This window comes from Apium graveolens, chromosome 5 (genome assembly GCF_009905375.1).
Source record: "Apium graveolens cultivar Ventura chromosome 5, ASM990537v1, whole genome shotgun sequence".
NCBI lineage: Eukaryota > Viridiplantae > Streptophyta > Magnoliopsida > Apiales > Apiaceae > Apium > Apium graveolens.
Genome location: NC_133651.1, coordinates 10,356,781 through 10,366,917, shown reverse-complemented (window position 1 = coordinate 10,366,917; position 10,137 = coordinate 10,356,781).

Below are 10,137 nucleotides of genomic sequence, written 5' to 3'. Positions count from 1 at the left end.
ATAAAAATATGAATTTTAAAATTTAGAATAAACATATAAGTAATTTTTTTTAAAAAATAATAAGTTAAATTTATAGTAATAAAACTTAAATATATGTATATTAGTGCACAATCAGAGCGGGGTAACATTTGGGCTTAAGCGGGTAAAATTTGGGCAAATGGCGGCCGAAATTTTAAGACCTTTTGAAATGTTCAGACACTACTAAATCTTTCTCAACTAAAACTCTATCATCCATTCAATACTTTAATTTCCTATCTCTCTCTTGCAGTTCCTCTCTCACCCTGAATATTTTAATTATGATTTAGATTTCAATTGTAGTCAATTTGAAGGGTCGATGATATGGTTATTCGGCTGAGACTTTGATTTTTTAAATTAGGGCTTGTTCATATTATAGGTTACTTTAATTTGGGTTCAATTTCTTAGATATATTTGTTTGAATGACAACTAATCTATCACTATCTTTATTTTTAGGTCTTATTCTCTCACGACTTTGCATTGAGGGCTTTAATTTTAGGTAATACCCATTTTTTTTTAATTTTTTTAATTTCAGGGTTAAGTTTTTTAAGATTTGCCGACTCAGATTTTTGGTTTTTCATTAAAATCGGTATGTAAACTTTTATTAACTTTCCGTTTTGTGGTAAAGTCATGATTAATTTTATTTTTCTGGTGGAGCATCTCCGAGTCATCTCCGCTCTATATGAATTTGAAGGTAATTTTAAATATTAGTTGATTAAATATTATATGTGATTACAACTATGTACATATTGAAGGTATACATATGTATTTATTTTTGGTGGTTGCTGGTAATAATTTTTGCCCTAGTTTGTAGAGGGTGGGGGTAGATGGAGAAGAAGCACATGAGGTGGTCATGTGTGTGTAAGATTTTGAATTAGTATAATGTTTGCTTTTATTTTTGTGTACATTTTATCTAATGCCCTGTCTTCAAAAGAAAAAAAGAAGTAGAATACACTATATATGTCTAGTTTAGTTTGGTTATGTCTAGTTTAGTTTGATTTGGTTTTATTTTATATATTTTTGTGTAGAATTATATTTTTGTATGTTTTATATATGTTTGTTTACATATGTGCATTGTATTTGTTACAAACTGCAGTTCTGTTTGCAAAAGCTTCAAACTTGAGTTCAAATTTTAGATGGGTTCATCAGAATTTTAGAAATTATGTTCTTCAGTTCAGAGTGTCTATGGGAACTAGCCCAAACCAAAACAGCAAGTTGTCTGCCCCTCGTTCTTGCCAGGCAGTTGTTTCAGATATCGGGTCACACGAGCTCGAAAATTTTGATGGGAAAATGATAAAGTTGGATAAGGGAATAGAGAAGTTGGAGAAAGTTAAGTTGTATATGTGTTAAATTTATTGGTAGTTTGATTATAAATTTTTTATTTATGATTTTGCAGGTTACATATGGATGTAGATTCATGGCAATTCTTGCAGTTTGGGGGTCTTTGGTTGGATCTTTTCTGTGTTTTATCAAGGTTCGGTAACATTTAAACCTAGCATTCTGTTTCCACTTTTGTGTATTGTATACTTTTCATTTATATTTTAATGTGTTCGCGTTATATAACATGTCAACCTTTCTAGACCTTGCTTGTGTCCAGCCTTATATGCTGAGTAAATATTATATTTATAAAGTAGTATGAACATTTTAAATGGTCTTAGAGCCTGAATGCTAATTTTTAAGTTATATTATAAACATTTTTTTTTTGTTTTGAGGCGATATTGATTATTTTCATAAATGTAATGTTCCCGAGTTTTGTTGCTGGTGTTCGAGGATTTTTGCTACCCTTTGAATTTTAATTTAGTGTATCACATTGTTGTAGCAATTTTAGAAGCAGAAGCAGATCACTTTACCTTTAGAGGTTCGGGGATAAGCTAGTTTTCTTGTGGCACTTTTCAGTTTCAGTGTGGTGTGAATTTATTATTAAATGGTCCTCTGGATGACCGGTGGTTTAATTGCTAATTTTTAATAAATTTGGCATTACTATGCCATAGATTGGATTCCGCAACCGTTCACACTAAGGTTGTAAATAAAAGTGTAATAATAGCCATCTAAACCTATGTCTATCGCAACCCCTATTTTTTGATGTTGCGGTATAGTCAAAATGTGTTACCAAAATGATATAGATGATTAAAGATGATTTTTTAATTTAACTAATTAATAATTAACATAGAAATGATATAATAATCACTACAAGGAAAACTGGCTCAGACAAGTGTTTCAACCCGTTATCAGATACCCTAAAATTTCGTTGTCTATTGAGCCGTCGTCTCTTACATGGATCAAACAACGAGCAAAGACAGTTGTGTGAGTCATCGCAGACAACGACCAGCCATCAACCCCCGCTGTATTACAACCAGAACAAACAACGTATTTCCATACATTTTGTTATAACAAGAATAATTATACAAGTGTTATTAAAAACATTGTCTATGTGGTCACTAACAGTTTAAGAATAGAACATAACACACAACCCTTATTCTGATATATATATATTGTCCTCCACCCTAACACACATATTAAACGACAACCACTGTTGTATTACAACCAAAACAAACGTCTTTCTAGCAAACAATAGTACTCAATCGTTGTGTGATTGCATACAACATAACGGCGAGCACAAGAAAACGTTGTTAAAATATTGGTATATACAACGGTTTACTTAAAATAAAATGTTGTTAGATTTGTAGTTATTCAAGTGTCTCTGATAAAAAATGTATTGTCTGAATATTCAGAACACAATAGTTATGTTTTACGAATCGGTGAAGTGTAGCATATTGGTACAAGCTTTTTCGGCTATTAAAGCATTGCGGAAAATATATGTTACAATGCTCAGGTAAGCTTTATATTGTGCGTATTTTCTTTGGACAAAAATATATTCATTTGTAACATTTGTGGAAATAGCTGCAGACAAGAGTTTTCTTTTATTCATATATCTTATTTTTTGACATTAAACAATGGTTTGGTAAGTTAAAATCGTTGTTTTACTTTTTACACACAGTGGTTTGACAATAATTATACACTTGTCAAATATCTCTTAGACAATACTTTACTAAATATTTCAAACAAATATATGAAATTTCTTATAAAAAAATATGTACAGAACTACATAGAGTTTACAGTGATTTTCTTAAATAAAATAATACATTTTTCTATAAATAATTTCCTCCCATCTGCAAAGTCCCATTGCGCCAAGAGTGTTTGTTCTTGAGCTATTTCATTTAGTAGGTCTTGAGCATAATCTCAAATTATGAGGAGATCTTCTGTCCTGGTGTTCCATATGGAACTAGAAGAAAGTTTTCCGATTTCACATCCACATGTACAATCAACACAAATTGCAGCTTACCTTAATATATTAAATATGATCAATAGCTTTGTCTAGGGAAGTTATATATAACTTCTTATGGGGCTGAATCACTAATAAAAAACATGAAGACACACCTAACTCTCTTTCAAAATGGAAATGCAATTACATATACATCTAAACTACAAAATTGCAGAATAAATGATATCAATGTGATTCGGTAGAAGTCATACATTGTTTCTTTGATACACTGCGCAATTGGAGACTTTCTATGTGGTTTAGATTGAACAACATTTCTGCTGCTGCAACCACATAGACAATGGAACCTTCAAAAAGAAAGTATCATCAGTCTCTAGTATTTTGGAAGAAGGGTTGCGGCAATACGATGCAAAAAGTAAGAAATAGACCTTTGTTTCGCACAAGGAAATCCTCAATCAATTTGATTAACGCTTTTTTACGTAGAGTGCTGCAGAAAAATAATTCAATAGTTTAGTAAGAACTTGTGAAACAAAGTATATAAGAATAGTGTATCAATATGGGGGGTAAAATAGAAAAGGACCTTATAGGAGATGCTAATGCAGCATGAATAGATTCTTCCAAAACCATGCTATCCAATCTGCCAAGAAACTGTACCTACCAAAACGTATATTATTTTCAATATCAAAAGCAAAAGATAAGTAAAGATAATATGAATCTACAAAAGCTATATGGTTAAAAATCACGAGGGTGTTAAATTGTTGGCCTAACTACAAGATAACTCAGATTAAGTAATGGAAAACTCAGTCACCTTTGCCTGGGATTTATCCCCTTTTCTAGCCATTGTATCCACCAAGTTTTTAGTATTTGGAATCCATTAGCAGTTTTTTCTTGCATCTTCTTTTTAGAGAAAGGCATATTAACCGTCTTATACATTAGTGCTTCATCATCTAATTTAGTAGAAGAATCATACAACTTCATAGAACACCTGTACGAGAACAACATAGAAGGTGATAAATAAAAACAACAGATGCTTGAAATATATTTTCATATGAAAGAAATGGAAAATCTTTGTTTCAGAGTAAAAACCATTGTAATACTAAAAATTGAGTAACCTGTGTATTTACACAGTTACAACTGAACGAAATGGTTTAAAGGCTTTCATAGCCCAGCAAGTGTATATACCACAAAAGAACATTATACAACCATGGTGGCGTCGTTGCTTGCTCTCTATATGTGATTATTTGGACACTTGCACAATTTGTAAGTAGCATATGACACTTGCACAGTTTGTAAGTAGGCATAAATTTGTTAATTTTTTTTTATAAAATACATTACCAAGACCATAAAAACAATTGACTCATTACTGCTGAACAATATGAGAAATTGACCCAATGATTCCAGTAGTTGATTTATGAAAATATGAGCATGGATCCACCAGCTCTTGACATCTCAAGATTCAACATATGTAGGAAGAGTCAGTTTCCCTGACTGCTAGAGCCACTTCACTTATGTTTTTGTTCCAATTTTCAAGTCTAACCACATATGACTCGACTAAAAAATAGCAAGAGTTTAGATCCAAACACAGAAAGGTAACAAACAACAAGATTTGAGATTCCATCACAAAAAGGTAAAGGGAATACACATTTACAAAAAATAAATGAAACATACAAATATTTAACTCAATTTACAGGGAAAGGTAATGGATGTTATACCTCATAATTGAACCCGAAGAAATATCGTAAGCCGTAGTAGCTTGAACCCATATACATTTTTCCAAATTAATTAAACCTAAAATCCCTTTAACTAAACTCCTCGAATCTAATTGAACACGAACTTTTTGAATAAAAATATGTTTCAAACCATAATTGAAACTAGTGATGAAACTAGTGATGGAGAGAGAGAGGAGAAGCTCATAGGTGTATATATATATATATATATATATATATATATATATATATATATATATATATATATATATATATATCGAGTGAGAGATTGAGAGACCGCGGGATGTTTTCCCCAAATTTGTGAAGGGGGAAATGAAAATGGTAGAACGGGGAATGAAATAGGGAGCGGGAGACAAAATTAAAAGAAAGGTGAAACAAAATGTTAAGATTGGTGGGAAACAAAGTTTTAATATTTTTTTTTATGAATATTGTTCAATTTAATATTGTAAACATATCTTTTTTTTGAAATAAATTTTTTCACATTAATATTATTTTTTCATACAATTTGATTGTCGAGAAAATATTTTATAAAAATTACGGAAAAAATTTAGTTTAAGAAAATAATATTTTTACTAGATTTTTGTTAAAAAGTTGTACAAGTTAAATTTTAATCTATAATTATTCATAACCATCACTAAAATAAGTACGCATTGGCATTATAGACTTAGATAATCTAAAGAATTAATTTACAAATGTATATTTGTTATTTGTCATGTTAGATCACCTAAACCCTAATATTAATTTTAATTTTAATTTTTGGAAAGATAAACCGTTGTCTATTGAACCAACTTTTTAAGATTTAAAATTCTAATTTTCTTATTAATTCTACATTTATTGAATTTTTCTTGTAAAGTCATTCTTTTTTTATATTTTTTTCATATGAATAAAATATATATACTTTAACATCCATATGGTTGCATCGTTCAAAAAATTATTTAAAAAAATAATTTTGTTGATCCGGAACGAATCTCATTACGGGGAATATTACTTTCATTGTATTTTCTATACAAAGTCATGCAAGATAAGTTTAATTTTATTAATAATTTTTTCACATGATTAAAATCAATATAATTTAATATCCATACGGTTGGATTGTCTAAAAAATTATTATAAATTATTTTTTATTCGGGAATGAATCTCGTGTAATGGTAGTAGAACTTTTACCGAATATTCCTCATAAAGTCATTCAAGATAAGTTTCAATTTTTTTATAAATTTTTCATTTGACTACAATCTATATACTTAAACATCCATAAGGTTGGATCGTTCAAAAAATTATTAAAAAAATAATTTTGTTGATCGGGAACGAATCTCATTCTAATGAATAGTACTTTTACCGGATTTTCCTTATAATGTCATGCAAGATAAGTTTCATTTTTTTTATAATTTTTTCATATAACTAAAATATATATACTTTAACATCTATACAGTTGGATTGTTTAAAAAATCATTTTAAAAAATAATTTTGATGATCGAGAATGAATCTCATTATAAGGAATAGTATTTTTACCGGGTTTTCCTTATAATGTCGTGCAAGATAAGTTTTATCTTTTCTAAAAAACATTCACATGACTAAAATAAATATAATTTAACATTCGTACAATTGAATCGTCTAAAGAATAAATAAAGAATAAATTTAAAAAAATATTTTGTTATTCGGGAATGAATCTCGTTTAAGGTAGTACTACTTTTACGGAATTTTCCTTATAAAGTTATTCAAGATAAGTTTGAATTTTTTTATAATTTTTTCAAACTAGTAAAATATATATACTTTAACATCCGTACAATTGGATCGTTCAAAAAATCATTTAAAAAATAATTTTGTTGATCCAAAATGAATCTCATTATTGGGAATAGTACTTTTACCGGGTTTTCCTTAGAAAGTCATGCAAGATAAGTTTCAAATTTTCTTATAATTTTTTTATACGACTAAAATCAATATAATTTAACATCCGTACGGTGGATCATCTAAAATATTATTTTAAAAAATAATTTTTTTATTCGGGAATGAATCTCATTAAAGGGAATAGTACTTTTACCGGGTTTTCTTTATAAAGTCATGGAAGAGAAGTTTTGTTTTTTTTATAATTTTTTCACATGATTAAAATCAATATAATTTAATATCCGTCCGGTTGGATCGTCTAAAGAATAATTTTAAATTTTTTTTGTTATTCGGGAATGAATCTCAGTTAAGGTAGTAGAACATTTGTCGAATTTTCCTTATAAATTTTTTCAAGATAAGTTTGATTTTTTTATAATTTTTTTATATGAATAAAGTTTAAATACTTTAACATCCATACGGTTGGATCCTTTAAAAAATCATTTAAAAAAATTATTTTTTTAATTCGAAAATGAATCTCATTTAGGGTACTAGTACTTTTACCGAATTTACCTTATAAGGTCATTCAAGATAAGTTTGTATTTTTTTTATAATTTTTTTATATGACTAAAATCTATATACTTTAACATCCGTACGGTTGGATCGTTCAAAAAACCATTAAAAAAAATATTTTTGTTGATCGGGAACGAATCTCATTACAGGGAATAGTACTTATACTGTATTTTCCTTATAATGTCATGCAAGATATGTTTTAATTTTTTTATATAATTTTTTCACATGACTAAAATGAATATAATTTAACATCCGTATGGTTGAATCGTCTAAAGAATAATTTTAAAAAATTATTTTCTTACTCGGGAATGAATCTCGGTTTAGGTAGTAGTACATTTATCGAATTTTTCTTATAAAGTTTTTCATGATAAGTTTATTTTTTTAAATAGTTTTTTCACATGACTGAAATCAATATAATTTAACATCCGTATGGTTGGTTTGTCTAAAAAAATCATTTAAAAAATTATTTTTATATTCGGAAATGAATCTCGTTTAGGGTAGTAGTAATTTTACCGAATTTACCTTATAAAGTCATGGAATATAAGTTTGTATTTTTTAAAAAAATTTTATATGACTAAAAGTTATATACTTTAAAATTCGTACGGTCGGATCATTTAAAAAATCATTTAAAAAATTGAAATGATTATTCGAGATTCAAATTTTAGAATTCGATATCACACAACAGTTTTCTTAGAAGACCGTTGTGTGACACCTTTAGAAAATCAAGGGCTCTTAGTGTGCCAACTAAGTGATCCATGTGAAGTCAATCAATGGGCGAGATTTTGCCAACTAAGCGATACGGGTGAAATATTTTCCACCAATAAGGTGGTGCCACATTTTCTTATACATAGACAACAGTTAATGTTTTGTTAGAACCGTTGTCTGAACCTCAATTAAGAACAGTTGTTTGATGTATAATAAGACCAGACTTTTTATAAACACTTGTCTAAAAGGTAAACATCCAGCAGAAAGACTTCTTATTTAATCGTCTTCTCGGGATCGCTTAGTCAACACCTTCATAAACCGTTATCTCTTTATATGTACAAGACAACGGGGTTTCAAACCGTTGTATGAAGTGTATTAAGACAATAGTTTAAAGAAACTGTCGTGCTTTATTTAATAACGGTTACTTTCACTATTGTGTGACATGTGTTAAAATAACAGATTTGAAAAACCGTTGACTAACATTTTACAACGGTTACTCATCCCATTGTGTGAAGCATATCAAGATAATAGTTTTAAAAAACTGTTATGCAAACTCATCCCGTTGAAGTATTTTTATTTATCCTTTAAATTACTATAATCTGTATGAACATGAATAATAACATTGGCTTGGTTCTGTTATTTATTTTCATTTCTTGATTGTTGGTTGATTACCTTGTTACATCTGGTTTGGGTGGTTTGCCTTGTTGCCTTTGGTTGGCAGGTTTGCCTTGTTTCAAAAAAAATTACAATAAGTAAGATAACGTTTTTATGGGTTAGCCCATTGTCTGACCTTATAAATTATAACATATGAAAAACACTTGTATGTTGGTTTTAATTTAGACAACACTTATTTTTGTACGTTGTTTGACATCACCTTAAATTACTAAGAGAAAAAACACTTGTTTCATTTTTACAACTGTTAATTGAGACGTTGTCTCAATCTCTTTCAGACTTATCTTTTTGAAAACTGTTGTGCAAACTTACACACTTGCACAACACGAAGTTAGAAAGTGTTGTCTTCCTCTAAGAACTACACAATAGATTTTAAAGTGTTGTGGTAATGCTATAAGTTTGTCATTCACACAACACTATTTTTATTAAAAGATTTGTCTGACTTGTTTTTCTAGACAACAGTTTTCTAATGCTTGTAGTAATATATGTCAGCCAATACCTGTTTTTAGGTTTTTGAAAAATTGTTGTATGAAAATTCTGTTTAACACTTTTTTAGCCAACCGTTGTCTGACTTGTAGTGAATTGAAATATATTCTTTAATGTAACTCAAAATTATTATTTTTTAAAAGTGATTTTAATAAATTAATTTATGGACCTTTTTAGAAATTAAATATACGCAAAATAACTAATTTTTTAATATTTAATACATATTAAATTTCTTTAACTTATTTAAAAATAATTAAATAAATTTCAATAAAAATTTTAAAATATTGATTAAATTCTCCAAAAATATTTTTTTAATTCAAAAATCAAAGTATGGAATAGATTTAAATTTATGAAAATAAATTATAATAAATTAATTATAATAAATATAATGTGTGCAATTTAAAAAATATTATAGACTAAAATATTGAAAATATCATTTAAATTATGCAAAATTAAATATATTAGGCCTTGTGGTTGAATTTTGGGTTTGGGGCTCGGCGGCTAAGTCTTGCATAACGCGGCAAATGAAATTTTCATTGAGAGCTAAAAAGGAAAAGGGGGAATCAGTACACCCCACTCTGACTCTTATCTTCTTCTTTCTTTGTATCCAAATTAGGTTTTCTACCTTTGTCTCTCCATCTAAATTATGGTCCGAGGTGAGTTGGGATTCAAGGGTTCAATTAGGGTTTGAACTTTCAGTTTGACTTTGATTTTAATGTATAATCTGTCGGGTTTTTAATTTAAGCTTGTTATTTTATTTAATGTAAGTTTTTTTTACACATGCACGTGCCTGTTACTGCTGCATGTCTAGAGATCAGCTTGTGGAATTAGTCTTCAGGTAGTAGACAATTTATAGGAGTC